We start from the raw sequence: 17,712 nt of genomic DNA, 5'->3' as shown, positions 1-17,712 counted from the left end.
GCACAGCTCTGCCTAACCATGCTCAGCCCTGGACAGATGCACATGAGTTCCCATCACAGGCTCGAGTGTGACAGTCCCAGGTGCATGCCTGTCATGCCAGCCACCAGGGAGGCTGAGGCAAGAGGAACGTTTGAGGTCAGCCTTGGCAACTTAGACCCCGAGGCAAAGGGGAAATACTTTTACAGGGGTCTCTGAGGGTGTAGCTCAGGTAGGTCACTTGCCTCACAGGCTCAAGGCCCTGGGTTCAATCCCCAGAACCCACGTACACACAAAAAGTGAACTTGGAATATTGTTTAAAATGATGGGTCAGGTACACACAAGGACTTCAATATGACCTCTCAGAGGAGCTCAATTTGAGATCAGACTGAACAAAAGACCACCTGGACCATTGACTCAGTGTCTGAAACCCTCTGTGAGCATGGGAAGCACTGCTGGCAAGACACCAGAGGGCCAAAGCACTTGTGCCCCCTGCAGGGGCGTCTCTTGTCTACCGCCAAAGACTGTTCCCCTCCTGGGGCAGCTGAGAGCAAGCTGGGCCTTGGAGCAAGGACTAGTGCTTTAGATATAGACTATGCAAGCAAGGGGCAATGTCTTTAATAAAACTAAAATTAAAAAGTCACATTGAAAAAATTTTAAAAAGAAGAAAATAAGGTCAAGTAGAGGAAGCCCATTTTCACAGGAAAAAATCCCCCAGTGAAAAGCATCAGAATAGATACCAAGAAAAATACCAACAAAAACAGTGTGCTCCCACTATGTATCTACTCAACATGCAAAAGTTAGAAAGCTAGATAATACAATCCTGGCCACAGGTAGAGCTATGCAGAAGAGCCACCTGGCAGTGCTTAGTCAAAGAAGTAAACATGCACACTTTGACCTAGAAATTCCACCTGTGTGTAAACCAGGCGGTGCTTAAGCAGTTTCACAAGGGGACATGCACAGGGAAATTTATCCTCAGGTTCTTATAGAGTTGTCTGTGCTTACAGGGAGTTGATGGTTGTCAAGATGCCCACAGCTGCGAAAGTCAAAAGCTAAAAAAATAATAGATGCCAACCTGGATATATTAATAATCCCGTATCTATGATCACCTTCATAAGGTAGCTTCCCAACTTCTGTGTGGAAGTGTGTTTCTCCTTGGCCCTTACACTGTTGTGGAGACCACTAGGAGTTCAGCTTTGTGCAGGATCATCTGACCTGGACTTTTGGCAAGACCTGTACAGCCCTCACACATGCTCAGATGCTACAGGACTTTTCAGACCAGTCCAGACAACAGTAGGCATCCATTCATTGTCTGCACTCTACAGATTCCTAGATGCACGACATTCATTACCATCAAATGCAGAATTTTCATCAAAAACTAATATATATATATCATTCCAATCTGAATCAAGAAAATCGGAAATATCTCCAAATCCAAAGAGTGGATCCCCATTGTGATGCTACAAGTTGAAAATTCCACAGCTGACCTCATGGGATGGTTCACAGTCAAAAGACAGCTGCATGAAAAAAATTACATGGCCTTCCTGCTATGTGAAAAGTGGCATGTGAAGTACACATGCATGTCTTCCTCAGACATGGGTTCATTTGCAAGACACCTTGTGCAATTGAAAATACTCCAAAAGGGGAGAAATCAGAACCATGTCTCCAAAGTATTTCAGCAGAGACCAACTCCATCTGTCTATCTATCTCTCAGTGAGTGTGTGTGCTCTTGTGTGTGTTTGTGTGTCTTTGTTTGTGTTTGTACCATCATAGCTGATACTTCATTGCCCCCATTGGAAAACTGACTCAGATAATGCCATCTGCCAAACTCCTAAAAACCAAAGTTCTTGCTGACAGAATGAAACATTCCTTCCTGTTGGTTTGGATGTGTCCTTTAGGAATCACTGCTACATTTAGTATACTCAAATCATCACAGTAGATCAGGTAACAAAAACATATATATTTTAAAATAATAATAATATATTAATGGAAACAACAAATACAGGATAGAGTAACAACTGTGTTACTAAACAAGGTCAAGGACAATGGCAAACTATAGATTCAAACTTTGAAGAAAATAGTAATCAATGTAAATATTCCTGGGCTGCCTCAGCCCCGCCCAGGCACACATCCCCAGAATGGTTTTGCAAGCATCCTCAGGAGGGCTGGAGCCTTCTTTCCAGGACGAGAGGGAGGTTGAGGCTGGATCCACCCATCATTCTTTTGGGAGAGGCTCCTTTTCCCCAGCACAAAGTTGGATTTTTTGTGAGGATTCTTGGCATAAAATACGTTGGCCTCTGCTGGAATCCTCAGCTCTGGGGAGAGAGGGGTGTACAAAAAGAAGGTGGCACTCAGGAGGTGCTCCCTAGGACACGCCAACATCTGAGAGCCTGTGCCAGAAAAGGCCAGAGCCACACACCTGAGAGCTCTCCAATTCAGCACCAATACCAACAAAGACAGCCTCCACAGTCCTCCCTGAGGAAGAACTAGGCAGAGCACTTCAACAGACCTAATGTCTGTTCCTACCGAAGGCTTTGGACTCCAGAATATCTCAGGTCCTCTTGCATCTGCCAAAGCACACCACTAGGGTTTGCATCTGAAATCTCCCACAAAAGGCTCCTGTGCCGAAGATTCAGTCCCCACATGAGCCATCTTCATAGGTGGGTTTGGAGGGAAGCATTGGATGGTGAGTGCTCTGATGTCAACATGAAACTCTCATTCAAGATGAATACACTATTGGGGGGTGGGAGGGACTGGAAGAAAGGTTGAGCATGGTTGGAGTAAGACCTAAACAGGGTTGTGCCCTGGGCAACAGTACCTTGTTCCTGTTGGCTCCACTGAATCCTCATTCTCCAAGGAGAGGTCCTCCCTCTCCATCTTTCTCTCTCTCCCTCTCTGCCAGCCTCGTTCTCTCTCTCCCAGTCTATGCCTTTGTGGCAAGGGCTGAGGAGCTCTCCACTGCCACACACTAGAGCTTTATGGACAGCCTCAGTGCACAACCAAAGAGAAAGCTATGAAACCCAGAGAAAAAAGGCCTAGGATTCCTCCTCTGAGTTATTTTCCTCAAGTATGGCCACAGTGAGGACAGGCTGACCAGCGCGGATACCACGTTAGAGCCATGCTTCTGCGTTGGTGGAGCCCGCCTCCATGTGAACCAGGCTTCTGAGAATGGAGGCCACATTCCAAATACTGCCCTACTGAGAACAATGGTTCCAAAGACCAGCAAAGGGACTGCTTCCCTCCAACATGGTGTATGGCCCAGTGGTGCCATGACCCCGAGTGGGGGAATACAACAGCCGCTTCTCCTTCCTCTGAACATGTGTTTCCTGTCGCCCTCCTCTAACCTAGAGCCTGTTCTCCATCCCTTCTGGGTTGGATGTGGAGATCTCTGCTATGAATTTCTTAGGCTACCAAGGCCCCAGACAGACTTCCTCTTCCATAGACTCTACTAACCTAACAGTAGGTTAAGATAGGAGACAAGTGATCCTAGAACTCATAGGGATGGTGGTCTTCAGGGTACATAGGCTGGGATAATGGCTGCTGTGGTGTTTGGCTCACAGAAACCAACCAACCAACCAACGAAAAAGCGCTGGCATTATTATCAGATGAGCTCTGTGGCTACGTGCTCAGGAAGCCCTCATCTGACTTTAGTTAGGGATCACAACCTGGCTATTGTGATCACTCCTTGCCTAGTGGACTCAGGTGCGTAAGACCATGGAATTTATGCAAAAACAGATGATTCAGCCTGTCTCCCAGGCTGTGTTTTCTTCCCAATTTCATCCTGTTACTGCTTGCTAGAATCCTGGCAATGCTCTGCCCAGGCAGTGGTTTTTTGGTCACACAGAAGGCTTTCAATAGTACTGCTTCAGTCCACAAAATGCCAGTTCCCTCTTTAGCCCATGCATTCCCATGTTCCTTTGAAACCACTCCTATCCCAGACCATGAAAACATATTGCTCCTGGAGAGAGGCTTTCCTCCTCACTCCTCAAAGATGTCAGCTTTGGATGCCTGTTCATGTCCAGGGGAGGGCACCTGGTGGGGAGCTGCAATATCCACCACCGGGGTATACCATTGGACCTCAAGACCTTCCACCAGCAGAAGTGCAGTTGGCTTTGTGCACGAACCCAACACACCTGTTGGAGTGTTCTTGGGGGTCAGAGACTACTCTTTGTTGCTAAGAGTTGACCTGAGTCCACATCCTGACCCTTGCTCTCTGCTATCTGATTGTCTCACTTACTCTGACGGCGAGAGATGATTTGGCCCAGCTCATAATCCTCTGGATTCTCCTCAGTAAGGAAGTGTAGGTCGAGGGCGCTGCGGATGACGACAGGAGCCCTATCGTGGCAGGTCACCTGGAGCAGCATGGGAGACAGGCCTTCAGGAAATGGGCCTTGAAGTGACTACTCAAGGACAGTGGGCAGGGGCATTCTGGAGGCACCTCCACTCTAAATACAAGGGCAACATCCATGACCCTACTACCCGAGGCTGACCTCCTGCTCATCGTGTGGGCTCTTCCCACAGGCTACTAGCCCAATCCTTGTACATAGGACTTCCTGGGCCTGCCATTGCTCTTTGTGGAGCTGCACTCCTCTCGGAGTGAAAGGACCCCACTACCTGCATACAGATGCAATCTCATCCCACAAGTTGGGAGGAATGGGACAATAGCCTCCAAGATCCCAGGTCTGCCCGAGGATGCAGGCGGCATTGGGAATGGCCTAGGCACAAAACCTAGAGGCTTTGGTCTGGATTGCCAGGGCCAAAAACAGACCCAGGAACATGACCACACACAGGAGAGCTGAAAGATAGCCACGAGAGCTCCTGGCCTCCAGAGGCTCAGTGCTGGCTGGGATGTAGGAGGCCACCTCATCCGGCAAGGGTGGTCATTGGGTTACCTGGACATTTAGTGTGCTTGCTCCACATCCATATCGACTCTGCAGAGAGACTCTCTCAGCTCCTTGTTCAAGGAACATGGAGAACCTCACACTGCTGTCCTCCTCCATAGACGTCAGCATCCCATACAAGGGAACCTGCAACCTAGTTCCTGTCCTATTCTCATCTGTCACCCATACCTGTCCCTGCCCTTCTGGACTGCATGCTGCCACCTGACACACAGACTCCCTCAGACATGGCAGTGGACAAGCTGCTGCACTCGCTCATCTCAGCTCCAGCCCTTCACACTGACCTCTCCCTTCTTGATTCCCATCTATCCTCCTGATCATCCAGAAGCTCCAAATTCAAGAGGGCATGAGTAGTCCATGGTATTGGACCAGTGTCTGCTCCCCACCCAGGTGTAAGCACCACGGGACACCCCTGCTCCCAGGCTTACCAGAACACTCTTGGCCATCTCTGGACTTTGTGTTTCTAAGTGGACACGAATTAAGCAGGTGTCTCCCACCTGCTTGTGGGAAAGCGGCCTGGAGGACTTGCAGGTTGATTCTGAGAACTGTGGGGGATGGAACATCAGCAAACCCAGAAACAGAAAGCCACCCCAGACTGTCAGTTGGCTCTATGGGCTTCCAGCAAATATGTCCAGGTGCTGAGGCTTCTTATTTCCTCAGGTCGGAGTGGAATGGCAGCACATGCACAGCTTGAATAAGGTAGGTGTTTACCTCCTTTCCCTTGACCTGGGGGCGTTTCCTCACCATGAAATATTGTATTCCCAGATTCATGGACGGACACACGAGTGAGTGGTCAGAGACCTTGATTTCTGCAGAGGGAAGTGGAGAGAATTGTTAGGTGGCACTCAAGGATTATACCACAAAACACCCAGAACCCCTGAGAGTCTCCGCCAGGCCCATCACACTTTGGTATTTTGGGGCCAAGGCCCACTTTCTCTTGGCTGTCAGTTATCCTGAGCCCACTGTGGATCATGTCTCCCCACTGTCTGATTGTCCTACTTACTCTCATCCTCAGACATCATATACAGCAGCTCAAAGTTGTCCACATCCTCATGCTGCAACAAATTTTGGTCCAAGGCCCTGCGGATGAGGCTTGTCACCGTCTCCTGAAAGGTCACCTGGATCAGAGTGGGACAAATGTCATCAGAGAATGGCTTTTAGAAGAGCTACCCAGAAGACTGTGGTCAAACATTCAGGAGAAATCTCAGCTACATATACAAGGGCACAATCTTGTTATCCTGCTACCTGAGTGTGTCCTCCATATACCACCTGGGTTCTTGCAATGTGCTACTAGAACAATCCTGGTACAAATATCTGCCTGTACCTGCCATCTCCCCTCCCCCTGGGGAGCCACATTCCACTCATGTCAAAGGACCAAACTGCCTATGCACAGACACACTCTCATCTCACTGAGATGAGAGCAATGGGCCAGGGATCTGCGCACCAAGTGTGATCTGGGATGCAGGCTGCCTTTGTGGGTGCAAGAGGCAGATGCACTGAAAATTTGGGTCCTGACTGCCACGACACAAAACAGACTCAGATACAAGAGTGTGCACTTGAGTGCTTCATGATAGCTTTGAGAGGCCCTGGCCTCTGGAAGCTCGGTGCGGGTCTGGTTGTCATGATGTACTTGACTCAGCACTGGCAGTCACTGAACATGTCTCCTCTGCAGCTGGACACCTGCAGCATTAGCGTGTCTACTGCACATCCATAGAAATTCTGCCAAGAACCCCTTTAGCTCCGTATTTACATACATGCAAAGCCTAACATTCCGAAGCTTTGGCATGACCCCCCAGGTGATCCCGACCCCAAATTCCTACACCTAGTCATGCTAAGGAGGTTCTCTTCCCTGCCACCAGGAACACATCCCCTCCTACACATGTAACAAGTCACTGCCACCTCCTCTGCTCCAACTTCACTCATTGAGAATACCAAGTTCTAGGCACTGCAGCCTGCACCCTGGACATATCTCTGCCTTCATCTGTCCACAGCACTTCCGTCTGCACTTCTGGCCTGCAAAACCCACAATACACAGGCCCACTCACCACTGAAGCTGGGCATGCTGATGCTCTCCCTCCTCAGGTCAAGCCCTTAAGACGGACCTCTCTCTTCTTTATTTCCCACCATAGCCCTGGGGTTGGCTGTGTCTCCTGCCTTCCACTGTGTGGACACCCAGGAGGCAGCCCTGCTGTCGGGCTTACCGGGATGCGCTTTGTCTCCCTCAGGCTCTGTCCCTCTAGGAGGACGTGAACAACGCGGCTGTCTTCCACCTGCTCGCTGGAGTGAAGCAGTGAGGAGCTGCTACTCACAGCTGCTGGGGTCCTGGATGCCACTGCCACAGAAGGTTCCAAGAACTGTGGGGGATGACAACATCAGCAAAGCCCAGCAACTGCACCCCACCCAGCCTGGCAGTTGGCTCTGTGGGCATTCTACAACATCTATCCAGAACCTGAGGTTCTTGTCCCCTTGGAGGATGTGGAGTGGCACCAGGAGTAAAGACTGAAGAAGGTGGCTGTTTTGGGAACAAGAGATCCAGCACCTGCTGGGTGGGGATGAAATCCCAGGAGATTAACCCCATGTTGCTGCTGAAATGTAGGTTCTTCCCACAAATGACAGGCAGGAGCTCATTCCTAAGCTGGTCCTGCCTGTAAGGTTCAAGGCTCTGAACCCTGAAGGGCTCCTCCGTGTTCTGATCATTTTCACCCTGGGTTGGGACCAAGAATGGTGGGTTCAAAATGGAAATGGTGACAAACAGAAAAATGACTTGTGCCAATACACTAGAGTCAAAGCACAATGGGACAGTTCCCATCAGTACAAACACACACACACACACACACACACACACACAGAGTCAGAACAGGAGTCCTGGGCCATTCATCAGGGATCAGACTAGAGGGCCTGCTGGGCTCACCTGCCCTGTGCTACTCACTGTTACTCTTGAGCTCCTCTGCGACAATCGCCAGAGGCTCTGGCGTCTAAGATGAAGCCTCACCCAGTGTATCCACAAAAGGGCTAGTTGGCCCCCCTGAGATTCCTGGGAGCCTGAGGCTCGGCATTGTCTGCAACCACAGGAGAACATCCTTCTCCCTCCAGTGGCTCCAACCAAGTGAGCTCGGATGGCTTGGTCAGTGAAGTGGGTGCCTGGATACCAGGGTTCCATGTTCTGTTTGATCCATTGTCAAGGCAATGATGTCATTTCCTGTGCCCATACCTGAGCCTCTTTTCACATAAGACCACTTTCAACAGCCCTATGGGCTGCCGATTTCTCCTCCATGCCTACCCATCTCAGGTGCGCAGGTGTTCACCAACAACTACCCAAACATCCCCACCAGCATCTGCCCTGCTTGGTGCCACTAGAGTTCCAGCTTGGAGCCTTCAAAAATGCATTCACAACCAGTCCTTCCCTCTCAGCAGCTTTTGGACCCTGGTCCCATCATTGTGCAACTCATGGTGTGCCCAGTCTTTTCTGGAAAGTAGGGTAGCATCTAATCTCTAGGGTTTATTGTGTCTATTGGCCCATAACACCCTCTGTTCTCTCTGAAACCAGAGATGGGACTCACAGGTGGCTAAAGCACAAATGTAGAGATGGGATAATCACAAGAAAGGGAGAGACAAAGAATGCACCCTAACTCCATCAGGCCTGTGTCCCACACAGGGACATGGCCAATGTCCGTCCCATCGTGGCTGCAGTTCCCTCTCTACACCATGGCAAGTTGGAGGGGACTGAGATGCAGAGGCTGCTCCCCTCTGCCATACAACTTCCCAAGGCTTCTCCTAAGATTTCTAAAGGGCCAAGTGTGTCTAGTGTTGGGGTCTCACAGAGACTCCGAGGTACCACAGCATCCTGCTGCCCAGAACCGGTTCACCCCTCACCTCAAGGGGGCTCAGCCTCTGGATTCATGGGAATTGAAGTGGGTACAGGTGATGGGATATCACCTCCAAGACTGAGTTATGCCAAGTCCATGACCCCTGTCTGCATCCCTGTCTCCAGCACCACTCCCCCCTCTCTCTTTCCTCCTCAGAGCAAACAAATCCATTTAGCAAGTGTGTCCTGTGATAAAGACATGACGGTCACCCATCCTCTCATTACAAAAACACTGAGGCTCAGCCAACATGGATCCTACAGGGAACACAGGCATAAACTCAGACTCCGATCCTCCCAGCCGAGCCTCAGTGGAGCCTGGACTCCCAGCCTCCTGAGTCAAGGAAACAGAGGTTTCTAGCCGAGCCACCTTGGATGCAGCCGCACACAAACTGAACTCATCAATGCCCCTTGCTCTCAGTTGTGAGTAAGAGGGGAAGTGGTGTTTCACAACCCTGGACATCAAGTGCAGTCTCCAGGCTTTGGGGTGTGCCCTGGCCTCTGTCTATCTGCCCAGGCTCTCCAACCCACACTGGCCTCTTACCCAACCTCCTCCTAGGGCCAAACTCAATCCTGCCTCTCAATTTCTGCTGCCTTCCCCAACACACTGCTCCCCAAAATGAGCAGGGCTGGCTCTCGGTTATCATGCTGGTGCCAGCAGCAATGCCACCCCACTGACATAATTCTGAGCCCCAACCTAGGCACTCCAGCTGTCTTTGCCACACCTGGCCTGTTTGGGCTCTGGCTCTTGCTCTTTTCTTTCATGTGCATGTGTTTTGAGGTTTTGAGTTTCTCCCACTGCAGAACTGCAGCTGTGGCAGGGTAGAGCTCATGAGGGTGACATTCTGAGCCACATCCAATCCCATCAGGACTGTTCACTGGGGTGACTGCTGGAACACAGTGATGAGTGAACACATGGGAGGTGGTTGGACCCACCTTGCCTCTGAGTGGCTTCCTTTCAGGACAGGAATGTAGGCATGGGAGCCCCTGGCGTGGGATGCTTTGCACAAGGCGTGACCATGGGCTCTCTTTCCTGGCAAAAATGGCTCCACTCAGCATGGAGAGCACTGTCATTCCTGGTGGCTAACAACAGCCCTGGACCCCAGAAAGGAACCCACACTCAAGATTAACGTCTGAGTGTGCGTGTCCTCGAGGAAATGAGGTCTCCTGATCCCAGGTGCAAAGGGGTAAGTCCTCTAACTCCAGGGGCCATGAAGGGACATCTGAGTTTCCCTTGTCCTTCTTTCCCTCTCTAACTAACCACAGTTAGGACCCTGGCCTCATTCCCCAGTGAGGATCATTAGGCTCCATAAAGGACAGTCTCTAAGATGCTCAGTGGACCAACACCCTCTGCACAACCCATAACCCTATTCACCCAAGAGGCAAGAGGATTTCTATTCAGGAAAACCAGGAAAGGGAGAGCCTTTCTCAAGGACACAAGGACATTAGTGAGTGAGGGAGTGATTAATGGATGGAGAACTATTTCCAACACCAACTTCCAGGAGCATATATGGCCCCCTGGAGAATTCTGCAGTGTGTTGGTGATTAAGGAGAACGTGTGAATTCAGGGGTCACTAGGTCCTCTCAGCCATAAGGAGGGAAACTGCCATAAAGGAACTAGGACAAGGGTGCGAGGAATGCTCACTGGTGGGAGATCGGAAGGAAGGAAAGTGTACTCATTAGAAAAGTGTCGCCTGAAAATTCTTAGCCAGCCAAAAGCCGTGCGAACTTGTGTGGGAAAAGAGTCTTTGCACAGTGATGAAGCTAAGAGCTCACATGATGGAACACAGCATCAACTGGGACCAAATCCAATATCTGATATTCTTGTAGGAAGAGGAGAGTCTGGACCCAGATACCAGGGAGACTGGGGGATACCGGATATGTGAGGTTGGAGCCAGGGCGGGATGCCCATATGGGAACCACAGATCGTGGGCAGCAATAGGAGAGTGGGCAAGGGCTGGGAGAGTTGGGGAGACAGTCCCCTTGAAACCTGGGAGGGGTTATGGCACTGGGACAGCCCAACACCTACTGTGTTGAGCCTCTGGAGCTCAACGGAAGACACTTCCTCTGTTGTCGGCCACCCAGTTAACAGAGTTTGGTTGCAGCAGCCTAGGACCCAGCTGAAGGTCTGAGCATGTTGGCCATGCAGGTTGGATCTGGACCACAGACACCCTCATCAGAGATTGTAGGGTCTCAGCCCTGAGGCAAGACAGGCACTAAGTCAGGCCAGGTGGGGAAACAGATAGGCACACACTCTGGGGGCTGGTGCCTGTGTTACTGGGAGCACTTCTGATCGCAATTCCCTGATCTGCTGCCAACACAGGCTACAGAGGAGCGTACAGAAACACAGACCACGGATCTGCCCCATTCAGTGGGCCCAGGCCAACACCACACCCAGCAGCCTCGTGCCATACCCAATGAGTCTCGAAGCGGCCCCCTCTTCCCATCCTGAGAGCTCTTCCCTTCCTCATGTGCCAATAGCTCCCTACTGTCACTGGCAATATCTACTCTGTGAGATGTCAACATCCGTGGGTACTGTTCTCTCATCCCAGGACAGTGTGGTCCCACACACCCTGGTGAAATGGGCCACCTGGAGGCTGGACCTGGAGGTTGTTGAGGCTGAATGGCAGCGGTGGTCCTCTGGCACTTAATATTATTTAAGTTAAAAAAAAAAAAACAAAAACAAAAACAAAAAACGGGTCTTGGTGCTCAAAAATGTTTGATTTGCATATTCTCATCCCCTAACCCCAATATTTTCATTATTTCCTCACATATGAAATCTTACTAGCATAAAGGTAATTTCGTATTAAACAAAGTGGATTGAAATAACATTGGTAAAAATAATCAATCACCATACTTTCAATTTTTGTTCTGCTTTCCTATTAGAAACCACTTGGATACAAGAGAACAGAGGACAGACTCATGGAAATGCTTGAAATGACAAGAAGCTCCCACTCAAGCTCAGCATTCAGTCCTGGACAGGGTAAGACCAGGCCACTTTGACATCTGTGCCAAAGAGTCTACCAGACAGAATCCTCTGACTGATCCCTGACTGAGCCATAGGAACTGGCTAGAAAAGCCTTCACATCCTCAATACATTCTTCACGTCAGAATACTTGACAACCATTGATATCCATCTCTCGTTAACTTGCTCCCCAGCCAACCATTCTTCAACAAATTCAAAGGAGTAACTCATGCAAGCACACAGAAAGGGGTGTTCACTACACACATCCATGTGCGAAAAAGACAACTGGTATTTCTTGTTTGGGCTATTTCAAATGAAATCCCTTCTGCATGACCTCCACAAACCAAAGGAAAATATTTGTGAAATTCCCACGTAGAAGACAAGATACACTTGCCAAGGAGGCAGTGGCAAGAATTTTGACACTCCAAATGTAGAGTGTGTGTTTAGGAAGCAGTCACAGTTTCCATGAGAGAGTCCCATGAAATCAATTAGGAAGATCCATGCTCTAGCCCTACCATGCAAGTGATGTGACTTGAAAGAGTCACTTAGTCTTAGTAACCATCATCACTAACAACTAAGTCAATGAATAAAGGTCCTCAGGTGCCAAGCTACAAAATGTGGGATGAGCATGGATGAGGATGGGTGGGAGAAGTCTCCAACTCTAACACAATTAGGGAAGGATGTGCTGACCTCAAGTGGCTGGGGGGCTGGGATCCTGCCACAGAGGGGGATTCCAAACCTCACATCCCCTGACCCAGGCCAGAAGACCAGGTAGAGTCCAAGGACCCTGGGGTGGCCCAATGGCAATAAAGGTCAAAAGGAACTAGGGATCTGCCTGGTCCCTCAATCCCCTACTCTGAGCAGGGCTGCATGACGAGGCCAGAGGCCATCCACAGCAATCTGCCTTTACAGGAAAACAGGGACTGCAGGCTGCCTCTGGCTCACTGAATCAGGGTGGTGTTTTCATAAAGCAAGACCACTTCCTCACATTTGACCAGCAGCTCATGTGTTGACAGCACAATGACTGACTTGACTCAGGCCCTGATGAATGAAGTAGAAAATTCATAGCAAACCCATCTTTAGCTCTTCCACATCATCAGGGGCTCTGATTCAATTCCGTCCAGAAAGGTGTCTGAAATGATTTCTAAACATGCTGGGGACTCACCTCTGTGTGGAACTTTTCAGGAAAAAGGGGATCAAATCTCATGAAGCAACTCTTCTCTCTTCTAGCCCATGGGCAATGCAAGGAACCTGCATGATACCAGAGGCTCACTTCTCTCTTCTCATGTCTTCTGGAAAGGATTCGTTAATGCTTCCTGCAAGGTGAAGCAGAAGCCTGCATCCCCAGCTGCACAGAAGTGTTTTAGGGCAGTGTCTCCCTTAAAACCCAAAAATAAAAAAAACAGGTCATTCAACAGGCACATGGATTCGAGTACATGTTCAATGATCCCTCCTCCCTGGAGCCTTCCACATGCCCATCTTCCACATTCACAGAGCAATGCTTGGCCATTCTCAAGACCAGGAGACCATGATGCTCATCACCAGGAAGTCAATAAGGAACATGAAGAGAGCAGCATGGATTGCAGAAGGTGGCACATCAAGGATCTTCAGCTCTGCTGCTAGAACACAAGAGCTTAACTTCAGTATTGACTTTTTGCCAACTACCAAGTACGATAGCAGTGTCAAGCCCAATATGCAGATATGCAAGTAGTAGGTGACACCCCGCATCCATTCACAAAAGTGGGCAACATCTGCATCAGAACAAGGAAGTATCTTACCCTTACTCATAAAAATCATCAGAAACAAAATAAAATGGATGCAAGACTTCTCATTTCACTATTAGGTAGCTGTTGGAATTCCCTATTAAATAATACCTCCTCCAAAATAAAAAGTATCTCAGACATGTGTCAACTATTCAATGGATGACATTTTAAAAACTATGGACTTTACTTAATATTTATGTATGCTATATCCCTGCCTAAGGCTCTATGAGAAAGGAGCACATAGAATTGGATCTTTGAAAATCTCACATTTGCTGATAAATATTACTGCTGATCTCAGGCATGGCGAAGTGAAAAGTGGGACTTTGGATATTCCAAGAATGCTATGTTGTGGGATTGGTGTCCCTGATTCATACATAGCATATGGTTTCTATGAAATCCAGTGAGGGAGCAGGAGTAACGAAGCTGATTGCACAGATGACCTCAGGGAATACTGACAGATAGGCCAAATGAAAAATATGCTCCAGCTAACCATTGGTATTTGGGCTTCTGATCCCAGTCCTGTTTTTAAAAAAGGTGCAGACAGGCAGTGTTCATTAAAAACTGTCTACCATGTAAAAGTGGGTAATTTAAATGGCATCTAGTTACACATCTGATAGAATGGTCTGGCAACATATGAATTTCATTCTAACAACAACAACAACAACAAAACATAGAAAATGAGACATAAAGATAAAACCTTGTCTTCACCAGGATGCCTAAAAATAGGTTTTATTTGGCTCATGCCAATAAATATCTTTCAATAGAATTTCTGATTTCTGAATGAATCCATTCAACTTCATACTGCACAGATCACAAGGTTTTCTTTACAGAATATTCTCTTCTTCTTCTTAAAGCCTCACATAGAAAATGTCTCACAGGACATAGGAGGGGAATGACCCAAAGGATGAGAGAATGGCTGGAACCGTTCTCAAATGTGCCCATGTAGCCTAAAGTTTGAAGGCATCTAATTGTACTCTAAAACAATTATGAACCTATTCGATCCGTTATTAATAAATATCACCACTTTACCACTTGAACCAAATCACAGAAAATTGGAAACAGATGATCATTGGCTTTGATACCTTTACTTCTGTTTCATTACTCAGAGTCGATCAACTCTATACTTCAAGTGACACAGATTTATTACAGAATGCCTAAGATCCTAAGGATCTATTTTAGCTCAGCCCATGGTATTGCTTCATTATTTTATTATTTTGTAAGTAATAAAATATAACTTCATGTTGGATGATATATTCAAGCCATGAATATATCATCCAACATTGTTCTTCCCAAAATATTAGCCCAATTTCTGCGCGCGCTCACTTACTGTTCAGGAATTTTACTAATTGTTTGAAGGTTCTAGAGGACCTGTTAGACTCCTAATGGACAAACCATACAACATACTCCAGAGAACGGACGAGTGCCATAAGAAGAAAATAAGGTCAGCCTACAGCAATGGGCAGCTGCCTGCCCTCGGCTGGGAGGAGCCCTGGCCATGGCACCAGGGCTGCTGGGCAGCAGAAGCCTCCACAGCCCTGCAGGGAGCCTGGAGCACAGCTCTGCCTAACCATGCTCAGCCCTGGACAGATGCACATGAGTTCCCATCACAGGCTCGAGTGTGACAGTCCCAGGTGCATGCCTGTCATGCCAGCCACCAGGGAGGCTGAGGCAAGAGGAACGTTTGAGGTCAGCCTTGGCAACTTAGACCCCGAGGCAAAGGGGAAATACTTTTACAGGGGTCTCTGAGGGTGTAGCTCAGGTAGGTCACTTGCCTCACAGGCTCAAGGCCCTGGGTTCAATCCCCAGAACCCACGTACACACAAAAAGTGAACTTGGAATATTGTTTAAAATGATGGGTCAGGTACACACAAGGACTTCAATATGACCTCTCAGAGGAGCTCAATTTGAGATCAGACTGAACAAAAGACCACCTGGACCATTGACTCAGTGTCTGAAACCCTCTGTGAGCATGGGAAGCACTGCTGGCAAGACACCAGAGGGCCAAAGCACTTGTGCCCCCTGCAGGGGCGTCTCTTGTCTACCGCCAAAGACTGTTCCCCTCCTGGGGCAGCTGAGAGCAAGCTGGACCTTGGAGCAAGGACTAGTGCTTTAGATATAGACTATGCAAGCAAGGGGCAATGTCTTTAATAAAACTAAAATTAAAAAGTCACATTGAAAAAATTTTAAAAAGAAGAAAATAAGGTCAAGTAGAGGAAGCCCATTTTCACAGGAAAAAATCCCCCAGTGAAAAGCATCAGAATAGATACCAAGAAAAATACCAACAAAAACAGTGTGCTCCCACTATGTATCTACTCAACATGCAAAAGTTAGAAAGCTAGATAATACAATCCTGGCCACAGGTAGAGCTATGCAGAAGAGCCACCTGGCAGTGCTTAGTCAAAGAAGTAAACATGCACACTTTGACCTAGAAATTCCACCTGTGTGTAAACCAGGCGGTGCTTAAGCAGTTTCACAAGGGGACATGCACAGGGAAATTTATCCTCAGGTTCTTATAGAGTTGTCTCTGCTTACAGGGAGTTGATGGTTGTCAAGATGCCCACAGCTGCGAAAGTCAAAAGCTAAAAAAATAATAGATGCCAACCTGGATATATTAATAATCCCGTATCTATGATCACCTTCATAAGGTAGCTTCCCAACTTCTGTGTGGAAGTGAGTTTCTCCTTGGCCCTTACACTGTTGTGGAGACCACTAGGAGTTCAGCTTTGTGCAGGATCATCTGACCTGGACTTTTGGCAAGACCTGTACAGCCCTCACACATGCTCAGTTGCTACAGGACTTTTCAGACCAGTCCAGACAACAGTAGGCATCCATTCATTGTCTGCACTCTACAGATTCCTAGATGCACGACATTCATTACCATCAAATGCAGAATTTTCATCAAAAACTAATATATATATCATTCCAATCTGAATCAAGAAAATCGGAAATATCCCCAAATCCAAAGAGTGGATCCCCATTGTGATGCTACAAGTTGAAAATTCCACAGCTGACCTCATGGGATGGTTCACAGTCAAAAGACAGCTGCATGAAAAATATTACATGACCTTCCTGCTATGTGAAAAGTGGCATGTGAAGTACACATGCATGTCTTCCTCAGACATGGGTTCATTTGCAAGACACCTTGTGCAATTGAAAATACTCCAAAAGGGGAGAAATCAGAACCATGTCTCCAAAGTATTTCAGCAGAGACCAACTCCATCTGTCTATCTATCTCTCAGTGAGTGTGTGTGCTCTTGTGTGTGTTTGTGTGTCTTTGTTTGTGTTTGTACCATCATAGCTGATACTTCATTGCCCCCATTGGAAAACTGACTCAGATAATGCCATCTGCTAAACTCCTAAAAACCAAAGTTCTTGCTGATAGAATGAAACATTCCTTCCTGTTGGTTTGGATGTGTCCTTTATGAATCACTGCTACATTTAGTATACTCAAATCATCACAGTAGATTAGGTAACAAAAACATATATATTTTAAAATAATAATAATATATTAATGGAAACAACAAATACAGGATAGAGTAACAACTGTGTTACTAAACAAGGTCAAGGACAATGGCAATCAATAGATTCAAACTTTGAAGAAAATAGTAATCAATGTAAATATTCCTGGGCTGCCTCAGCCCCGCCCAGGCACACAGCAACAGAATGGTTTTGCAAGCATCCTCAGGAGGGCAGGAGCCTTCTTTGCAGGACGAGAGGGAGGTTGAGGCTCGATCCACCCATCATTCTTTTGGGAGAGGCTCCTTTTCCTCAGCACAAAGTTGGATTTTTTGTGAGGATTCTTGGCATAAAATACGTTGGCCTCTGCTGGAATCCTCAGCTCTGGGGAGAGAGGGGTGTACAAAAAGAAGGTGGCACTCAGGAGGTGCTCCCTAGGACACGCCAACATCTGAGAGCCTGTGCCAGAAAAGGCCAGAGCCACACACCTGAGAGCTCTCCAATTCAGCACCAATACCAACAAAGACAGCCTCCACAGTCCTCCCTGAGGAAGAACTAGGCAGAGCACTTCAACAGACCTAATGTCTGTTCCTACCGGAGGCTTTGGACTCCAGAATATCTCAGGTCCTCTTGCATCTGCCAAAGCACACCACTAGGGTTTGCATCTGAAATCTCCCACAAAAGGCTCCTGTGCCGAAGATTCAGTCCCCACATGAGCCATCTTCATAGGTGGGTTTGGAGGGAAGCATTGGATGGTGAGTGCTCTGATGTCAACATGAAATTCTCATTCAA

The sequence above is a fragment of the Urocitellus parryii genome, chromosome Y (genome assembly GCF_045843805.1).
Source record: "Urocitellus parryii isolate mUroPar1 chromosome Y, mUroPar1.hap1, whole genome shotgun sequence".
Lineage (NCBI taxonomy): Eukaryota > Metazoa > Chordata > Mammalia > Rodentia > Sciuridae > Urocitellus > Urocitellus parryii.
Note: the sequence above shows the minus strand (reverse complement) of the source record.